Source organism: Salmo salar, chromosome ssa05 (genome assembly GCF_905237065.1).
Source record: "Salmo salar chromosome ssa05, Ssal_v3.1, whole genome shotgun sequence".
Classification (NCBI taxonomy): Eukaryota; Metazoa; Chordata; class Actinopteri; order Salmoniformes; family Salmonidae; genus Salmo; species Salmo salar.
The window spans coordinates 26,320,949-26,341,818 of record NC_059446.1 but is presented as its reverse complement, the minus strand read 5'-3'; the positions used below and the strand labels follow the sequence as shown (position 1 = coordinate 26,341,818).

The 20,870-nt window shown below is 42.1% G+C and overlaps 1 long non-coding RNA gene across 1 annotated transcript; it reads left to right on the top strand.

Moving 5' to 3' along the window:
* The first annotated feature begins 4,553 nt into the window (after positions 1-4,553).
* LOC123743085 (uncharacterized) lies at positions 4,554-20,490 on the top strand. Its single transcript, XR_006769843.1, has 2 exons — positions 4,554-4,817; positions 18,878-20,490. It is a non-coding gene; the product is annotated as an uncharacterized lncRNA (long non-coding RNA).
* Positions 20,491-20,870: the final 380 nt, after the last annotated feature.

The window sequence follows — 20,870 nt, the reverse complement described above, 5'->3', positions numbered from 1 at the left end:
GGTACGCTACTAATGACCATCAGCAGCATCAGAGCTTGGAGAAGCCTAATTATTGTGACTAAATGGTCACGTGGAATTTGACTGCCTTCATGACTGGTGACCGCCGGTGTGGTGGTAATATGATCACCGCAACAGCCCTAGTTGCAATTGGATTGCAGATTCTCCAGTTGGGGTATTTTTCTCCGTTATTCTAAAACCCTACACATCTTCAAGTAAAACGTAGCTTTAATTACTCAATAGTTAAAAAACAGAACAAATAATATTATCAAAACCTGTGTCCAATGTCCTACCCACTGTGTTATCCCGTTTAAAAATACCTGACGTTTTGTAGTATTCCTGCTTCTTCAGGGGACATTTTTTCTAGTGGAAAATAGCCCCAGTGCTTAAAAAGATCCAGTTGGAGAGAGGAAGACCTTCCCATTCTTCTTCTACTTCTATGATATAATAGCGACCGCAAACCAACGATAAAGGTACATGCCACCACCTACTGTGCTTAAAAGTGTGTTCAATCACGGTTTACAACATTTCCAAATCCTCCTACCTAACTCAGTACTTCTGAGAAAATAAAAGAGCCCTACTAACTTCCCCATCCTCCAAATCCCTTCCAAACCCGTCCAACCTCAATGACCCTACACTTCAATCTTTCCCTCTCTTCAACATACTTACAGCAATATAACACATGCTCCACCATTTCATCAACCATACACTCCAGACACAAACATTTTACATGCTCGCCAACCAGATGTAATGACGAGTTCAATCGAGCAAACACCACCTCTTCCTTCCAAAACTGACCTCTGAATCTTGGTCGTGGAATATTTCTGTTTCAAAGGAGATACTTTTTTATTCAAACAATCATTCTTTAATATCAATTTAATTATTGAAATAATGAAGCTGGTCTATCCCACACTATCCCACGCAGAGAGTTCACCAAGCAGATTTGAGCCACAGCATTTTATAGCAAAGTACATCCTCCTGAATGTTCATGACAAACAACAACTGTATAGAATAATACAAAGGTCCATTGTGCTATCAAGCAACAGACAGACAGATTTACATTGCGAAAATCCAAATGATCCATAAAGGGACCAACTCAGAATACTTTTCTCAACCTTTACATACACTACCGTTCAAACGTTTGGAGTCACTTAGAAATGTCCTTGTTTTTTAAAGAAAAGCACATTTGTTGTCCATTAAAATAACATCAAATTGATCAGAAATACAGTGTAGACATTGTTAATGTTGTAAATTACTATTGTAGCTGGAAACGGCAGATTTTTTTAAATGGAAAATCTACATAGGTGTACAGAGGCCCATTATCAGCAACCATCACTCCTGTGTTCCAATGGCACGTTGTGTTAGCTAATCCAAGTTTATCATTTTCAAAGGCTAATTGATCATTAGAAAACCCTTTCGCAATTATGTTCGCACAGCTGAAAACTATTGTTCTGATTAAAGAAGCTATAAAACTGGTACATTGTACTTGGTGTTGGATAACTGCCTATTTGCCTCGTGTATTGATGCTTGTCTAGGATCACTTTTTTGGAGCCCTTGTCTGCTGGTTTCAATATTATGTGAGGGTTGTTTATAAGTTATTGTATGGCTTGTCTTTCTATGTGAGTGAGGTTGTCCTGTCTATCTGCCTGGGTGTGGTAGTTGTGAAGGGTTTCTTGGTTCATTCTGATTAGATTTTGGACCCTCCCGTCTACCTGGGACAGTTTCGGTTCCCAGGTAGAAGGAAGGGTGAATGGTAACTAGGTGTCATTTGTCTCATAGTCAAAATAGTTGAAAAGTTTAAGTAGTCTATGGTGTTCGTGGGTGTTCATCCCAGTCGAATTTGATGGGACGGGGAATTAAGGAAATCCCTCTCTTCAGGTGTTGGGCCTGTGCTGCAATAAGTTGAAAAGACTGACAAGTTCGATGTTGGATAAGGAAGGGAGAACTGCCCCATCAGTTGGAGGATCTAAGGAAGACACTGGGGGAGGAAGGGAGAGGGAAGGGGGTTGGGGAGAAGTCAAAGTGTTGTGGCTAGGGTGGTCCAAAATGTGGGTATAACCTATTCTAAATTTAGCTGACCACACCAATTCTTAAAAAGGCGGTCTGCATGCCTTCCGAGTGGCACATCAGTCTAAGGCACTGCATCACAGCGCTAGAGGCGTCACTACAGACCCAGGTTCGATCCCGGGCTGTATCACAAACGGCCATGATCGGGAGTCCCATAGGGTGATGCACAATTGTCCCAGCGTTGTTTGGATAAGGGTAGGGTTTGCCCCGGGGGGCTTTACATGGCTCATCGCGCACTAGCAACTCCTTGTGGTGGTCTGGGCGGCTGCAGGCTGACCTCGGTCATCCGGTGAACAATGTTTCCTCCGACACATTGGTGCGGCTGGCTTCCGGGTTAAGCAGGCGAATGTTGAGAGGCATGGTTTGGTGGGTCGTGTTTTAGAGGATGCACGACTCAAACTTTGCCTCTTGATCCCGTTGGAGAGTTACAGCGATGAGACAAGATCGAAATTGGGGTAAAGATTTTTTTTTAAATGAGGCCTGCTGTGGTGGTTGTCCAATGTGTGAGGTCTGTTGTTGTGTGAAATGTGTCATGGGGGATCTCCAGGAGGAATGGGCCATGTGTGGCGATGTAACCATTAATTACTTCAAGGTTTTGTTTCTGGTTTTGGGGTTAATAATGGGGAAAGTGGCTCTGGCATTGTTGTGCATGGATGCAATCTGCTTGATTGAAGTTTTGTATGCCCACTGAGAGAACCACTGTGCTGGTGCTTTCTCTAGGACCTTGGTGAAATTGTAAAAAGTTGCACCGGGGTAGCTGTCATGTTTGGGTTGTGGAATGGGATGTATGCGGAATGCTTGTTTGGGTAGTGGAATGGGATGTATGTGGAATGCTTGTTTGGGTAGTGGAATGGGGGGAGTTGGCAGTTGTACAGGGGTCTCGGACTGGCAGCGGCATGGTGTCTTTTTGGGAGGGCGCAGATGGGGTGATGCCCATTGTTTGGCCTGTCAATGGTTATTTTCCCCTGGGGCTTCCTGGACCCAGTGTTAAGACAGGCTATATACAGTAGTACCGGTGGTACCGGAACACTGTATATGGCCTCGTTATTGTTATTTTTTTGTTGCTCTTTTATTTTTTACTTTAGTTTATTTACTAAATATTTTTCTTAACTGCATTGTTGGTTACGGGCTTGTAAGTGAGCATTTCACATAAGGTCTACTACACCTGTTGTATTCGGCGCGTGTGACAAATAAAATTTGATTGGATTTGAGATCTGTGACATCAAGAGAGAGTTAGCTGGATGAAAAGACAGATATTGAATATGTACTATAAGTGGATATTTGGGATCATGAGAATCTGAATGAGTTTTAGACGCAAGAAGCACTTGGAAAGCATCAGAGTCCATGTTGAAAACAATCATCAAGCAACTGTGGCCCAGTCAATAGCTGGAGATTGGTTTCAGCACCATGGACAGCACTGCACCCTTTGCTGCATGCTTTTGGATCAGCTTGTTGTACACTCACCGGCCCGTTTACGAAAATGAATTGCTCCTACAGACAATGAGTCACGTGGCCGTGGCTAGCTTTATAAAGCAGGCAGACAGGCATTGAGGCATTCAGTTACTGTTTGATTGAACATTAGAATGGGGAAAAAAGTGACCTAAACGACTGAGAGTGGTGGGATCATCGGTGCCAGGCACGCCGCATCCAGTATCTCAGAAACGGCCGCCCTCCTAGGCTTTTCATGCATGACAGCTTCTAGGGGTTTCCCGAGAATGGTGCTTCAAACAAAAAACATCCGGTCAGTGGCAGTCCTGTGGGCGAAAATGGCTCATTGATGAGAGGTCGAAGGAGAATGGCAAGAATCATGGTACAACAGTGGTGTGCAGACGGCATCTCGGAACGCACAACTCCCCTATCCTTGTCATGGATGGGCTATTACAGCGACCACACCGGGTTCCACTCCTATCAGCTAAAAACCAGAAGAAGCGGCTCCAGTGGGAATGCAATCACCAACACTGGACAAATAAGGAGTGAAAAAACATTGCCTGGCCCGACGAATCCCGGTTGCTGTTGCAGAGTCAGGATTTGGCATAAGCAGCACGAGTCCATGGACCCATCCTGCCTGGTGACGGTGCTGCAACTGCGTGATTACATCGCGTCAGCATGGACCAGCGTTTCCGACTTTTAGAATCCATGTCCCGAATAATTCAGGCTGTTCTGGAGGAAAAGGGGGGGGGTCCGAACTTTGTTACTGGATTACAGTAAATGAAGCCATGTTAGGCATATATATACAGAAAACGAAATTATAATGGAAATTGTGTTTTATTGTAGTTTCACTAGATGGCGCACTCAGCCCTTCCGTGGCGTCCATTCCCCCTCTACTGTGTGGCGTTGACTTTCACTGTGTGTAGGCGAATTAGTTTATCTATGTATAATGCTGTATTTGATCCCAACATGTTTTAAAATAATCTACTGTACTCTGACACTAAATAAATGTTTGAAGATTATTGACAAGAGGGTTATTTAATGATGAGATTGTTTTAGATATCATTTGAAAATATAGGCACTGTAAGCAATGCTGAATCTAATTATTTCTTTGCAAAACCTAATTAGGCATTAAAAAGGTTAACCCCAGCGCCTGAAACCGTTTTTGTTTAATAATCCCATTACTGACGGCTCATCATGTATAAAATGGTGCTGAAAGGACACTAAGTTTCCACTTGTTTAAGTGAATCTCATAGAAATAGTCGAGACAAAACACACCACTTTTGACAAGATCTGAGATGAGAAAGCAGGAGGACATCGTCACAGTAAGTAGGCTATAGCGTGTGCATTTTTACCATGTTGTTCCTATAACCCATTTTCGTAGGCTATTTCTGTTATTTAAGCCTCTGAATTACACGAGTCGTCTTCTTTTTTATATTTTCTTTTTTTTCCTTTTTTTACAGTTGAGGCTAAGAGAGTGTGTTTTATTGCTCGAATCACGGCATTAGCCTACCTATGGGCTACACATAGAACTATGAAATTGATGTAGCCCAATCGTTTTCCTTACAAGACTAGATTTTAAATATATATATTATTCTCGGAGGACTCGCAATATATGGCAACATCAATGTGAGCACTGCTCCTGCGTCAGGTCCTTGAGGACCATATTATCCAACCACTGTCATTATAGGATAACTTAAGCGTGTTCATGCGTTGCAATTATGGAGTTATGGAGTATTTAGCACCTTTAGAAACCGGTTTTGTATTCTGTGAACAAACGCATTATTCCTGCATTTAATGTGCAGTTTACTGATTATTTAAACAAGATAGCATATTGCATGTAGCGTTAAATGTGAGATCATAATTTAGATGAAAAAAAAAAAACTATTTAGGATTCAGTCCAATGCAAATGTGCAGGAGAAGAAATTATACGTAATCTCCATAAAAGCGCGAGCGTTTTGACACACCTGTCTGCACCATCAAGTTCCAATATGAAAGCGCACGCGTCTAAAATCTGGAAATGGAGGAAATGTTAGGCTTAATATTTGTGTGCTACTCCTATCCCAAGAAAACACATTTTAGGATATTGAACTTTAAAAGTATGTCCTATTTCTATTTTATGTATTTAGACTACAATATACTATTTTCAATAACAACTATCCTATATGCAACAATTTGTTCAGCAACCCACTTTTTCTGATGTCGAATCGCTACCATCGATGACCAAAAATAACAGCATTTTCGCAAAAACAAAGCCTTTGCTAGGAAAACCTTTCAACCTGCACTTTCCCTTTCCCACCCTTAACCTTTTCCCATTTCAAAACCAATCCATCAATGAGGGACATACGTTTTCTGTTGAAGCTGCATCGAGAAATAGAACAAAACATGCGCGATTGACAGGGTAGGCTATAGTAAAAAAAATTTTTTTTAAAGACTGCTAAAGGGGAAGAAATCAATGGTTACCTTCAAAAGGAATGCGGTTGTAATCGGAAAAAGAGGGCTGTATTCTTTCCACAGCTGTATCGGACAAAAACAAACAGGGTGTGGAATGGACTGAAACCAACGAAAATTGGAGCAGGCGAAGAAGACGTGTCAAAAGGATTGGTTTTGCGGAAGGAGGAAAAGAGGGACACGGTTGAATCTAGTCCCTTCAGAACTCTCACACTTAAACAGGTCAAAGAAACACTGTGTAACCTGGTTATCAACAGTATTTTAAAGACCTTTTATTATTTATTTGTTAATGACGGAACAAACAGCCTACTCAATTCATAGTATTTATTTAGAATAGCAGACTTTCAGAATTGCATGATAGGAAAATACATAACAGATATACAATAATTCAATAAATGCATTATTTTCTGTAGACAATTTCTGATTGCAGCTTGTAAAGAATTGACCGCTCTGGTAGCGGCAGCCAATGTGATGTGTTTGCATAGTTAAGCAGACCAAAGGTCAAAAACACGTAATAATAACATGTAGAAAACCTAAGGTGGATGTGGCTGCAAACCGGCTGAACAGGCTATAAATGCTGGGTAGTATAATCTCTTGTACTTTACACATGACTTGATAGCCAAACAATGTCCATTGAATAAATGTCTTATTTATAAAATAAAGCCTTTTTCTTTTGGGGAGGTGTGTTTGTTTCTTAGCTGAGTGGGCATAATGGAATTTATCGGATCAGGACTGTCACCACAAATTCTTTGGGCGTATTGCACAGGGTTGCTTGACATACATAGCCTATTATGTCGTAGTCACGTCCCCCTATCTTATAGGCTTTCTTATAGTTGAATATGATAGTATAAATTAAATGGTTGGAGGCAGATTATCCAACTCAATGCTTATTTGATTTATTCGCTTTACAGTGGCCAGGGTCTGCTGCTAGGCCACTTGTGTTCGTGATGGTAGCCGGTACCGTAATCCCCATAGTTCACGAAAATACGTTTTGATGGTTTTCACTGAAAGTAACAGTAGAGTGGCCTAGAATGGGACGTTTTTTAAAAACGCTCATCCTTCATTTGGATCGGATCACCCGCCAATCGAATGGTAAGGCCTAGAAAACGGGGCCCTATCGGTAAACCTATTTTGGTGGTGACATTTGAGGCTACCAGAAATGGCGTAATAACATCGAATTAATACATTAATAATTTATAATATTTAAACAACTGCCTAGGCCTGCATAGTATTTTCTCCCTAAAATGGAATCGGTCTAACTACCCAGCGGAGAGCACAATGTCAAGATCAAAGCGCTATCGTTATTGCTTTATCAAACACAATCAGAAAATGAATTAATCAAGCGCAACGCGATAGAGCAAGCACATCGTTGGTGTATAATGGATGACTTTAAAATTTGACGTTATTATTTCCCGTCATTTCAGGAAAAAAATCGAACATTTATTGCATATATATTAAAAATTATACAGTCGTCGCTCGAGACTGATATCTATTTTATTGAGGCACACTAAAAGGTGAGGTCTCAGCGGATCAATTTCTCTGTCTTGTTACTACTCCCGCAAGAGAATGTTTGGAAAATGATTTGGAACCACAAAATTGATTCAGAAAATAATTCATAACTTGTGGCTATAAGGATAGTAATTTTTTGGCACCCTCCCTCCATATCTCCCCCCTGCTTTCACCATCATGTTTTCTTTGCTTTTACGCGCTTCAATATAGCTATTTTTGTGAATTGAAAATGAACTTAGAAGTTGTGAATTCTGTGGGTTAGGCAACATTTCTAATTCGTAGCAAAGATCTACATAATACACTGGGTTTGGTTTCACAAACATAACCATTAAGCAGTGACAATGCTTTTATTGTGCACTTGATCCCAAAATAGACCCATGTCTTAGCTGCAGGATCCAGACTCAACATGCAAAGAGGCCACGTCTTTGTCTCGCTTTGACGAGATGAATGGCCCGTGTCACACAGATGATTAGTTTGCACTATTAAATTGTCAAAAAGGAAGGATTTCTCTAATAATGCCTTTTCGTCTAAGAATTATGGAATTCAGGGCTGTTGGCGACTGCATGGGTTAGGAAGGTTGAGAGTGGCCAACCACTGAGAAACGCGCAAGGTCAGACGAAGTTCTCAGCAGTAATCGTCACTGTGTTAAGTGTGTGGCATCGTGGCTGGAGAGTGGAGGCAGAAGTGGCGCCACTTGTTATAGCCTGCGACTCGATTGGGACATCGTTTTGTCTGCAACATGTAAACGTAATCAGATTTTTATCATTCACCCCGTAATGTTTACAGATGTTATGGACCGTTTTTCCCAAATATGCTCATTGGGAGGCATAGTTTAGTAGATTACTTATTCTCTAGTCAGAAAAAAAGGATATCTCTGCCTAAATAAATTAAGAGTGACCATTGTATTTCTCATATGTATTGACTAGGTTGATTATGCATTTCAGTGCACCGCACTATTCTTCATAAAGGCCGGACAAATCATTGCTCATTAACTCATACAGACGAAACAATTGAATTGTGTGAGTAAGTTTTGCTTTCTCTTTGCATATAATCTTATTGAATTGCATACCATTTTTTAAATCAGCCAGTGCACTTTTGGGCATGCCCAACTTTTATGCACTTCAAAAATGGCCACCCTCAGATCAGTTGGTTGTCTCCAATTGGCCTCGAAGTAACAATGTAAAGCTGTCTTTCTCGGCAACACAACCGCCATGGCCACTTTATATTTCACCCAAATTCAATTTTAGTGCCAACTTTTTGTGTTAAATGTTAACAACTTGGCCTAATCCATTTTTATCGCCAACAACAAATCTATGTTGACTCAAACACTCGCCCCCTTTGTGCCCATTGTGCGCCTGCTCTCATTTGAAGATTTATGTATTTTTTTATATTAAATTCCTTTTGTCATCAAGACTGCTCTTTTGTTGACTTTTCTTGACCCGCCGACCCGTTCCCTAAACTTTCCCATATTTAACATGGGATATTTCCTCCCTCGCTCTCTATTTGGGCGTCATTGGAACTTATTTGTCAGCAGTTAAATGCTGTGTGTACCCCCATTTTTGGAATGTGCTGTTTGCACTGTTCATGAACTTCAATGTGCCACACCAGGCGACGCTGCCCTGTCCCCATCCTGTACTTTGAACTCTGTATCTTCCTCAAAATTAATGCCCTGTCGGCTACAAGCCTCCCTCTGACTGCCCAGCTTGCTAATTAGTTAAACAAACGCTCGTACTAATGATTCTCCAGGCCTGGCGAGCTTTTGCGGTTTTGTTCGAACTCAGCTGCCGCTGCAGAGGACTTTGCACGTCCTGCTGGAAACTTGGCCCCTCTGACCCCACCTATCACGGCGCTGTTGAAACGGCTGGACCGCCCTGTCCGAAGTCCATCCCCCCACGGGCCAAAGGGCACCTTCAGAGGCTCGGAATGCCACCACCAGCTGCTTGCGGTGACAACGGCCACAAAGGCGCGCGGTGAGCAATCGTTCTATGGGATGTCAGTATGGTGACAGTGCTGGCCTGAAATTCATTTAATTGTCTCTAATGAAACCAAACAAACACAGTTTCATTTTTGAATTTGAGCCTCAAAAAACGCCGCCTTTCCTTGCTATTCCAGCATTTCCCTCTAGTGCGGCAAACATGGCCCATTACGCATTCTAATTTGTGGCCTTTCCAGTTGTTTCTGCAATGTTTGGCCATTTGACCGGCCTGTGTCTGTGTGCTCCAAGGAGGTCCCGACAGAAATTGATACTAATTGCAGGGACTGTACACTGCTGGCTGGTGGAGCGCCTCAGGCAACCAGAGAACCTGCTTGTCACCGGCTAATTGACAAGAGCCTGTCTGTCTTTAGGAGCAGCTGGTCCTAAGCACTGGCACACAAACGCAATCTTGACACGGCCTCCTTTCGCCTGAAGGAGTTTTGAGGGAAAACGCAGTTAAAGGGAGATTTATTGAAACTCCCTTTGGGTGTCGCGGCATTAAGTAAGATATTTCCGCGGTGGATAAGGATGCCACGCGCTCCTGTTATTAATAATAGAACACGGAAATTAGGCAGGTGTCATTTCTAGTGACATTATGTATCCCACTAAACAAGACAGGCAGAACGGAAAGCAAGCAAGTAGGCCTATATCAACAACGAATTTCTATGGTACTTTATTTTGTTTATTTTTTATTATATGCCAAGGAAACAAATCTATGTGTCACAAATCTGCAGCACATGATAGTAAAATAATAATGTTTTTAGGGCTCATGCAACCTAACATTTTTATTATTGGACCAATTGGAGACATAAGGGCATTCATTCATGCTAACAAACGACTTCCATATTCAGTCAAATCATCTATTCTTTATACCCTATTCCTATATATATGCAAGCCTATATGTTTGAATGAGTCAAGAGAAAACCAAAGCTAGCATTGTTTTCGAGTGAAGTGGAAAAGGGTTTCTGTAACTTTCCCACTGCCTGTAAAGAAATGCTGCTTTTCTTTTCCTTTTGAACAGAAATCGCGATTTTTTTCTCGCGTATTCTCCCAACGGTCCCCTTTATTTCTGAGGAACAATGACAACAGTGGAGCACCCCTTCGACGCGCCACAGTTGGGGATCTCTCGGATTGTTTTAGATATCTTTAGATTTCATCAATCAAAATGACTGCAGTTTTCCATAAAAATGCAGAATTTGGTCCTGGGCTTGAGAGAACTAGGTAGAAAACACGAAGCTGTCCCTCTTGATGATAAATGTCCATCCTTTGGTTGAACAAATAGAGAAGTCTTTATGCCTACTAAGAAAAAGCTAAATATTGGGGACTTTCGTTTTGTTGAACTTTAAGTTTATAAGCCTACTGAAGCAAATAGACAATTTAGTTTCATGTTATGTATATATATTTTAACCTAAAATGCATCTACTCTTACTTATATGTGGTCAAATAGTGAATGAAATCAATCTGAATATGTTTAACATCGAATTGGCTATTGATTCCTTTACAATTCTCTGTATTTCATAAGTCTAACAGTGAACATGTTCAAGGATAACCACCATCAACCTGAGTGGAAAGTGAGTGGCATATTATTGCCAGTATAGCTGTATTGCCCAAATGGTGGGTATATGTAAAATAAGGCTACAGGTAGGCCTACATAGATGATGACAACTATAGGTTACACCTTATAACAATGCACAGATAGGCTATGCCTATATGCTTGCTCTTGCAATAATGATTTAGTCTCTGTTGTAGACGGTCACAAGCGTATCACTAGACTGGAGAATCGTGTCATGGGGGTTTATGAATGGATCTACATGCAGAACACAAACACTATAGCCTACATCATGGCGATGTATTTCTGGCATGGTAATAGTAGTGCTGCACAATACAGTGCTACAGCTCCTCTCTCAACTATGGAACCATTCCAATGCTTATTATACTCTTATAATGATCTCTTCACGTTATTGATATCTCTTTGGATTGACTTTGTAATGCTGCGTCAGGTTTGATATTTTAGTTTTTTGACCTATGCAGGAAATGGTGAATGATCGTTACTGTGCCACTGCTAACTACAGGGAAAGGGTTGCAAAATTCCGGTAACTTTCCCCAAATTCCAGGAATATTCCAACTGGACCAAGCTGCATGTTCTTTTCATGCCCTTTATCAATGGAGAATGAGCAGAGCATACTCATATGCCATAGCAGTCTTTCCTATGACTTGTTGGGTATAACAACAATCACATTTTTATGGAGGCCCCCCACAAAGTGAAATCAGACATTCAGCTCAGTTTTCGCTGAGTCTAATAACAGAAAATATCAGAAAGAATAGAATAACCTTTTTCAGAGGTAACTTTGGTTGTGGTGAGATAATAAACACAGAACAGTAAATTCACACTTGACACAACTGCACTATAAACACATGAGAGCAGGGGCAGACTGGGACCAGATATCAGCCCTAGCATTTCTAACATTATGGCCCATTATTTTCCTTGAGGCACCCACACCGGACCATTTTTGTCCTTGTTAGACAGGCCCACTGAGATAAAAATGGATCGGCTCATCTGGCATTTCGAGCAAATGCCAGATGGCCAGTCCACCCCTGGATAAGAGGGTTCTGAATAAAGTGTCCACATACAAAGAAGCTACATGATCCTAATGGGAGGCTAGGGATGGTTAATCAAGTGGGTCAAATCCTATTTATTCCTTTTTAGAAAACATTCTCCTCCAACAATCAATTCCCACATCTTCAGTATTAAAGTTTTAAAAATCACTCACTAACTTGACAAGATGGCGCCGACAGAGATGGCCGCCTCGCTTCAAGTTCTTAGGAAACTATGTAGTATTTTTTTTTTTATGTATTATTTCTTACATTGTTAGCCTAAAAAATCTTAAGTGTTATTACATACAGCCGGGAAGAACTATTGGATATAAGAGCGATGTCAACTTACCAATATTACGACCAGGAATACAACTTTCCCGAAGCAGATCCTTTGTTCAGACCTCCATCCTGGACATTGGATCTAATCCCAGAGGCCGACCTCAAACAACGTCGTCGCCGCAGGAGAGGCAGACGGAGTGGCCTCCTGGTCAAACTTTTAATTTTTTCTTTTTTTAAAATGTAAACTTTATTTATACAGGTTTTTTCTCATTGAGATAAAATCTCTTTTCCAAGAGAGACCTGGTCCAATAGCAGCAGGGGGAACAACGTTTCAGACAAAACAACTTACATTCACTAACACAACATTAAACAAAACTATAAACACACATACAGTACAACAAAAACATTTTACGTAAAAAACACGAAAGTCTTGACTAAAAACAGCTGGCCTAAAAACAATTACACTCCTCTATGATATATACATCGATCAAGTGTTTAAACTCCACCAACGAAACTAGATCATCAAATTTTAAAATGTTCAGGAGAGAATTCCAGGACCACGGAGCTAAGTAACTAAAACTATTTCTACCATGACCTGTTCTAATTTTTGGAACTGTTAGAAGCAAATGAGAATGGGACCGTAATTGATATTTATTTACCGACCTGACTAAAAAAGAACAGAGATAAAATGGCATTTTACCCAATATGGCCTTATAAATCAGTGTATACCAGTGTTTAAGCCTACGCAAGGTCAATGATGACCAGCCAACAGCGCTGTAGAGATCATAATGATGTGTTAGACGTTTTTGATTTGTAATGAACCTGAGGGCCGCATGATATACTGAATCAAGTGCTCTCAGGGTAGTGGTTGAGGCCTGCAAATATACTTAGAAGGCGAGCACACCACCCACCGCTTCCGAGCATATTAGTCGCCAATGTCCAGTCTCTAGACAACAAGGTGGACGAAATTAGGGAACAAGTTGCCTTCCAGAGAGACATCAGAGATTGTAACATTCTCTGTATCACCGAAACATGGCTCACTCGGGATATGTTGTCAGAGTCCGTACAGCCACCAGGTTTCTTCATGTGTCGTGCAGACAGAAACAAACATATCTCTGGTAAGAAGAAGGGCGGGGGTGTATGCATCATGATTAACGACTCATGGTGTAACAGTAACAACATACAGGAAGTCAAGTCCTTTTGTTCACCTGACCTAGAATTCCTTACAATAAAATGCCGACTGCATTATCTCTCAAGAGAATTCTCTTCGATTATAGTCACAGCCATGTATATCCCCCCAACCCCAAGCAGATACCTCGACGGCCCTGAAAGAACTTCATTAGACTCTATGTAAACTGGAAACCATATATCCTGAGGCTGCATTTATTGTAGCTGGGGATTTTAACAAAGCTAATTTGAGAACAAGTCTACCTAAATTCTACCAGCACATTGACTGTAGTACTCACTCGAGCAAAACACTGGACCACTACTACTCTAACTTCCGCGATGCATACAAGGCCCTCCCCCGCCCTCCCTTCGGCAAATCCAACCATGACTCCATCTTGCTCATACTATCCTATAGGCAGAAACTCAAACAGGATGTACCCGTGACTAGAACCAATCAACGCTGGTCTGACCTATCGGAATCCACGCTTCAAGATTGTTTTGATCACGTGAACTGGAAAATGTTCCGGGAAGCCTCAGATAATAACATCGATCTATAAGCTGACTTGGTGAGTGAGTTTATTAGGAAGTGCATTGGAGATGTTTTACCATCTGTAACTATTACAACCTACCCCAACCAGAAACCGTGGATAGATGGCTGCATTTGAGCAAAACTGAAAGCGCGAACCACCGCATTCAACCATGGAAAGAGGTCGGGGAATATGGCCGAATATAAACAGTGTAGTTATTCAATCCGCAAGGCAATGAAACAAGCAAAATGTTGGTATAGGGACAAAATGGAGTCGCAATTCAACGGCCCAGACACGAGACATATGTGGCAGGGTCCACAGGAAATTACGGACTACAAAAAGAAAACCAGCCACGTCATGCTTCCATACAAGCTAAACACCTTCTTCGCCCACTTTGAGGACAATACAGCGCCACCAACACAGCCCGCTACCAAGGACTGCGGGCCCCCCATCCTTCTCCATTGGCTGATGCAAGTAAGACATTTAAACGTGTTAACCTTCGCAAGGCTGCTGGCCCAGACGACATCCAGAGCCGCGTCTTCAGAGTATACGCAGACCAGCTGGCTGGTGTGTTTACGGACATATTCAATCGCTCCCTATCCCAGTCTGCTGTCCCCACATGCTTCAAGATGGCCAACATTGTTCCTGTACCAAAGAAGGCAATGATAACTGAACTAAATGACTACCGGCCCATAGTACTCACTTCTGTCATTATGAAGTGCTTTGAGAGACTAGTCAAGGCTCATATCACCTCCACCCTAGACGCACTTGATTTTGCATACCACCCCAACAGGTCGACAGATGATGCAATCTCCATCACACTGCACACTAACCTATCTCATCTGGACAAGAGGAATACCTATGTAAGAATGTTGTTCATTGACTACAGCTCAGCATTCAACACCATAGTACCCTCAAAGCTCATCATTAACCTTAAGGCCCTGGGTCTCAACCCTGCCCTGTGCAATTGGGTCCTGGACTTTCTGACGGGACGCCCCCAAGTTGTGAAGGTAGAAACATCTCCACTTCGCTGATCCTCAACCCTGGGGCCCCACAAGGGTGCGTGCTCAACCCCCTCCTGTACTCCCTGTTCACCCATGACTGCGTGGCCATGCACACCTCCAACTCAATCATCAAGTTTGCAGACGACACAACAGTAGTGGGCCTGATTACCAACAACGACGAGATAGCCTACAGGGAGGAAGTGAGGGCACCCGGAGTGTGGTGTCAGGAAAACAACCTCTCAGTCAACGTCAACAAAACAAAGGAGATGATCATGGACTTCAGGAAACAGCAGAGGGAGCACCCCCCAATCCACATCGACGGGACAGTAGTGGAGAAGGTGGAAAGTTTTAAGTTCCTCTGCATACACATCATGGACAAACTGAAGTGGTCCACCCACACAGACAGCGTGGCGAAGAAGGCGCAACAGCGCCTCTTCAACCTCAGGAGGCTGAAGAAATTTGGCTTGTCACCTAAAACTCTCAGAAACTTTTACAGATGTACAATCAAGAGCATCCTGTCGGGCTGTATCACCGCCTGGTACAGCAACTGCACCGCCCCTAACCGCGAGGGTAGTGCGGTCTGCACAACGCATCACCGGGGGCAACCTACCTGCCCCCCAGGACACTTACAGCACCTGATGTAACAGGAAGGCCAAAAAGATCATCAAGGACAACAACCACCTGAGCCACTGCCTGTTCACCCCACTATCATCCAGAAGGCGAGGTCAGTACAGGTGCATCAAAGCTGGGACCGAGAGACTGAAAAACAGCTTCTATCGCAAGGCCATCAGACTGTTAAACAGCCATCGCTAACATAGAGAGGCTGCTGCCAACATACAGACCCAAATCACTGGCCACTTTAACAAATTTATTTAGTAAAGGCATCACTCGTTACTTTAAATAATGCCACTTTAATAATGTTTACATATCCAACATTACTCATCTCATATGCATATACTGTATTTAATACCATCTATTGCATCTTGCCTATGCCGCACGGCCATCGCTCATCCATATATTTATATGTACATATTCTGATTCCATCCCTTTACATTTGTGTGTATAAGGTAGCTGTTGTGAATTTGTTAGATTACGTGTTAGATATTGTTTCACTTATAATTCACTGTATCACAATTCCAGTTGGTCAGAAGTTTACATACACTAAGTTGATTGTGCCTTTAAACAGCTTGGAAAATTCCAGAAAATGATGTAACGGCTTTCGAAGCTTCTGATAGGCTAATTGACATTATTTGAGTCAATTGGAGGTGTACCTGTGGATGTATTTCAAGGCCTACCTTCAAACTCAGTGCCTCTTTGCTTAACATCATGGGAAAATCAAAAGAAATCAGCCAAGTCCTCAGAAAGAAAATTGTAGACCTCCACAAGTCTGGTTCATCCTTGGGAGCCATTTCCAAACGCCTGAAGGTACCACGTTCATCTGTGCAAATAATAGTACGCAAATACAAACACCATGGGACCACGTAGCCGTCATACCGCTCAGGAAGGAGACGCATTCTGTCTCCTAGAGATGAACGTACTTTGGTGTGAAAAGTGCAAATCAATCCCAGAACAACAGTAAAGGACCATGTGAAGATGCTGGAGGAAACAGGTACAAAAGTATCTATATCCACAGTAAAACGAGTCCTATATCGACATAACCTGAAAGGCTGCTCAGCAAGGAAGAAGCCACTGCTCCAAAACCGCCATTAAAAAGCCAGACTATGGTTTGCAACTGCACATGGGGACAAAGATCGTACTTTTTGGAGAAATGTTCTCTGGTCTGATGAAACAAAAATAGAACTGTTTGGCCTTAATGACCATCGTTATGTTTGGTGGAAAAAGGGGGAGGCTTGCAAGCCGAAGAACACCATCCCTACCGTGAAGCACGGGGGTAGCAGCATCATGTTGTGGAGCTGCTTTTCTGCAGGAGGGACTGGTGCACTTCACAAAATAGATGACATGATGAGGGAGGAAAATTATGTGGATATATTGAAGCAACATCTCAAGACATCAGTCAGGAAGTTAAAGCTTGGTCGCAAATGGGTCTTCCAAATGGACAATGACCCCAATCATACTTCCAAAGTTGTGGCAAAATGGCTTAAGGACAACAAAGTCAAGGTATTGGAGTAGCCATCACAATGCCCTAACCTCAGTCCCATAGAACATTTGTGGGCACAACTGAAAAAGCGTTTGCGAGCAAGGAGGGCTACAAACCTGACTCGGTTACACAGCTCTGTCAGGAGAAATGGGCAAAAATTCACCCAACTTATTGTGGGAAGCTTGTGGAAGGCTACCCGAAATGTTTGACCCAAGTTAAACAATTTAAAGGCAATGCTACCAAATACTAATTGAGTGTATGTAAACTTCTGACCCACTGGGAATGTGATGAAAGAAATAAAAGCTGAAATAAATCATTCTCTCTACTATTATTCTGACATATCACATTCTTAAAATAAAGTGGTGATCCTAACTGACCTATGACAGGGAATTTTTACTAGGATTAAATATCAGGAATTGTGAAAAACTGAGTTTAAATGTATTTGGCTAAGGTGTATGTAAACTGTCGAAGCACAAGCATTTCGCTACACTCGCATTAACATCTGCTAACCATGTGTATGTGACAAATAACATTTGATTTGACATTCCCATCCCTATTGTGCTGCTAAAGGAGACAGAAACATCTCTTTTTACAATTACGAATGAATCTCAGACACGTCTTTCAAAGGTATCCCCAAATTATTTCCTTTATAGTTGTCGCTAAGTATATCATATTGATATGTTAGCTCCACCTCGGGTCACAAGGTTAACACTTTCCCATAAGTGGATACGACATAGTATCGTTCTAGCAAAACAAATTGCCCAAAACATTGGAGTCTTGACTCAAGCGTGTCGAGGGGCTTGAAGAATTGTTTAATTTCGGAGCTTGGCTGAGGCAGGGCGTCCTCTGTATTTCCTGCGGTGAGGTCTTCGTTGGCTGCTAATAGAGATCTAATTGATGGCTGAAGTCCCGTTTCCGTGCTCCCCTCCTTTTATTGCGCCCTGGCGTCTGCTGTAAAATATAACTATAATCGAATTGTGCTATTCCACCAGGGAGGAGAGAGTGAGAGTTTACGGCTGAAGGGAAGGGGAAAAAATCGTTATTAAAAAAGTTAAGTGCAGAGTACAATTCGACATAGTGTTGAGGCATGATGAAAAAGGGGGAACATGATACCACTGACAGACCTTAGCCTATATGAGACATATTCTCCATAAATAAACTTTCTTGATTTAGCTTTGCACAATATCCTATAACTCTTAGACCATTGACAGATAGAGGATATATATGCTATCTATTTAAACAAAAAAAAATCATTATTTTCAAACAGAAGTGATCATTATTCATATAACTACTATTACTATTATCAGGAATACATATATAGGGGCCTACAGTATATGGCAGATATATTCACAACATCATGATTCAACTAAATGCAATAGCTCAACCCTTGTTAATCACTGCATTGTCATGCATTCTATGGTACGTCTGTCAAACCATCAAACCCATCAGAAATGAGAGTGGCAGCCTGAGAATCACACCAACAGACTGATGCCCCCCCTCCCCTAAATTTCAATTTAAGGGCTTTATTGGCATGGGAAACATATGTTTACTTTGCCAAAGCAAGTGGAATAGATAATAAACAAAAGTGAAATTAACAATAAAAAATGAACAGTAAACATTACACTTACAAAAGTTCCAAAAGAATAAAGACATTTGAAATGTCATATTATGTATATATACAGTGTTGTAATGATGTGCAAATAGTTAGTCTCTCTCTGTCTGTCTGTCTGTCTCTCTATCTCTCTCTCTCTCTCTCTCTCTCTCTCTCTCTCCCCTATAGAGTTTCCTGGAAGGGTGCTGCAGTGCATTGGAGGCCTGTCTCCGCTCTGATAGGAGGGTGCTGCAGTGCATTGGAGGCCTGTCTCCGCTGTGATAGCAGCCCTGGAGCCTAGATGATTGATGAAGGCGAGGGCAAGGCCGAGCGCTGGCAGCATAAAGCCCCATAGACGCATCAATAAAGCCTGGCTAGTGGAGGGCCTGGGCCTGCTCAATAGCCACCGCCTACGAGGATTCAGGCAAGCAAGCGGAGAGGGGAAGGTGCTCTGTTGTTCCCTAATCCGTTTAGCCATTGAGCCACCAGCCGTCTGAGGCTGGATAAGTGCAGCGACGGATGTGTGCGGGGGTGAAAATAGCAGGGAGTGGAGGGCTGGAGAGGACCCGCGGGGGGAGATATAGTGGGACGCATACAGTTCACACACAACTGATTGAAGGATAGAGGGAGAGGGAGATGGAGAAAGAGGCTGATGATTACCCAGCTTCCTCCAGGGTAGAAGGGAAGGGTAGAGCCAGCCATCATGGGTTGGTGGGTGAGGGAATAATGGTTGGTTAGTGTGCATTTATTTCATTGATTGCATACCGGACAGTACAGGTGTTTGTAATTGCTTGAGTATGTAACACATATTATTTATCTTAACATGTTATGACAAAGTTCAGTTCTAATCTAACCAAAAAGGCATATACTCCTCAGGCAATATACTGGAGAAAACACAGAGGCAAAACGAGAACATCTTGGACAATAGTTCAAGAGTTATTTCCCTTCATGCACATCTATAAGCAAGAATTCCAAACAGGCACCAGCTAATCAAAAGGCCTTTTTAAAAGTATTACACTTGCACCAAGCAACAGGAGCCCAATTGGTCAGCCATTGACCCCTGCTCCACAGACCCCTACCCCACTGAAGCTTAGGGAATCCCTGTCATTCTAAAAATGCATTTGTCCAGTGTGTCCACCACAGTGGCCAGCCAGACCTCATGCAGGCCATAGTAACTCCAGTGTACCACATTCCTCAATGGCACAATTAGGCTGCAATCATCTCCTACCAAGCCAGCTTTTCACTGACCCCAGGCCCAGTGCAGCTACACGGTACCCTGCAGCACGGCCTGGTTGGAGATGGAGGGAAGAGAAGGAGGGAGGGAGGAGGGAGAGTGATGGGGCCTGTGCCCTATGGCTCCAGTCTGCCCTATGACACTCACTCCCAGCAGGCCTCAGATGTTAGTAGAATGGACATTTCCAATCAAAGCAATGTCCCATGATAGCGGGACTATCTGGACATTCTATTTCTATGTCTCAGCTGAGCTCTCCACTGATCCCTCTACCTCAGCCACTCTCCGACCCATGCAATTTCATAAAAAGGGGCAATTCAACCCGAAATCCAAGTTTCTAAGATGATGATGTTTCCAGTCATTTGGGGTTGATGTCTACAGATTTATCCTAATTAATGTATGATGTAGAAGGATACATCTGGTATGTTTTAAATTTTTTAATTTGTTTATATCTTAGAGAGGATGACCGTTTTGAAGATATGTTTTCTCGAAAAATGTTCTAAAAACGAATTTGTTGTGTCTGTATTAACTACAAGTATATGTAGCCTAATAAAAATAATTTTCATATAAACTGTGTAGTTATTTTGTCATCATCAGCACCCTAGCTAACAAAAAATGGCATACCAAACCATGTTAAAGCAGTCATTCAAGATTCATGTTAACATTTCAACAGGTTGATGAAACCATAAAAGTCAAGTGTGTCTCTGTTCATTTGTGATTAGTGAAGAAGGGGTGGATTCACGGGGTCTCTGTAACTCAATTCCGCCTCGGGTTGTAATTGTTTAATTGGAGTGATTATTTAGCAATGGGAAACAATTCCACCTGTTCTATCAGAAGGGTGAATCTGTCAGCCTCTTATTCAAATTGCCAATCAATTTATACGATTATGGATTTGGATTTGGTTCTCGATGATCAAATTAAATAATCAATAATCATATTTATCCTGGATGA